Here is a 1473-nt window from a genome sequence, read left to right as displayed (position 1 = left end):
GCCAGGTCCTGACTGCACGTCGCCCAGGCTGGGTCCTACCCTCCCCCTCCCCTCCCCCTCCTTTCATCTGGGCGCGCAGGAAGTCTCCAGATTAGATAGCGCGGGGTACACAGAACCAGGCACAGCCGCCGGATTTACCCGCCCACTGACGTCACGGCTCATCGCGTTCCGATCATAAAAAAACAAAACAAAAAATCTATCGCGTATGGTAATTTACCGCGAAAATAAATAACTTGATCGCTTCGTGGAATGTGCATATCTGTAGCGCCTCGTTCGTGCCTAGCTGACGTCATGTGACGACTCGGTAACAGAGATGGTGATTAAATCTTCTCTTATCTATAAGCAGTTGGGATGCGCACATATATAGAATTTTTAATGTTTAAATAGCAAAATCCACAAGAATATATACTTAATATTACATTTGTCTTGCTGTAAGAATTCTTGCGATAAATCACACCTTGTGTAATCATCTATAAGAAAATGTAACGTTTGTACATTTTATTAAGCAGCATATTTAAATTCCAATTTTACGTATTTGTTTTAATTCAGCATACTGGTAAATAATTTAGTATGCAAGTCCCGAATTAGATTTTAGTAAAATTTCGACAGCAGATTAATGCAAAGGGATATAACCAATTAATAAAAAAACTAACTGGACTCAGGTTATCACAAACATAGAATTTTGTAGTGATATAATAATCAGGTGTTTATCGTCTAAGTATAGCCTTAGTCATGTTAGGATGTTTGTCAAACTCTACGTGTACATGTATGAGCACATGATCGGAAAAATTCGCGGATATATTTCGCATTAACGTGCGCGATGTCACTGAACTGAGCTTGAGAATTCGGTTGTCAAATGTTGGTAGAACTGGTGCATCGGTAATATAATTATTACGTTCTTTAAATGATTCATGCAATAGGGAATTTTGAATTTAATGTAGTTTTTTTGGACATACGCCATTGCAGTTTTGCACTGTTTGTCATGGAAAAATTCCGAAATTAAAAAATATATAAAAAAATAAAAATATGAAGATAAAAAAATTACAGAAACAAGACAGAATCAGCCGATGTCAGACAAACGGAACCAATGATGAAACTAAACAAGTATTGACGACAGCACTGACAAAAAAAATGTTCAACATATAAATATCATACAGCACAATAATTCCGTTGAAGAAACTTAGTCATGGAAAAAATAATACAACACAGACGAACACAGTGGGCCAACAACGACGAGACAGATTAAATGCAGGCAGACAACAAACCTGGAAAACGCAGAAAACATATATACACAACGATGAAGATAAACAAGTACTACGGACTGCGCAACGACGATATAGCACCGACGAACACAGAAGATTTCCAGTGAAAACAGTTGCTAAATTATTGTGCTGTATGAAATGTATATGTTGAACATTTTTTGTCCGTGCTGTCGTCGTTGTGTTGTCCATAATACTTGTTTGTTTCATCGTT

This window comes from Bacillus rossius, chromosome 8 (genome assembly GCF_032445375.1).
Source record: "Bacillus rossius redtenbacheri isolate Brsri chromosome 8, Brsri_v3, whole genome shotgun sequence".
Classification (NCBI taxonomy): Eukaryota; Metazoa; Arthropoda; class Insecta; order Phasmatodea; family Bacillidae; genus Bacillus; species Bacillus rossius.
This window is presented reverse-complemented; position numbering follows the sequence as displayed.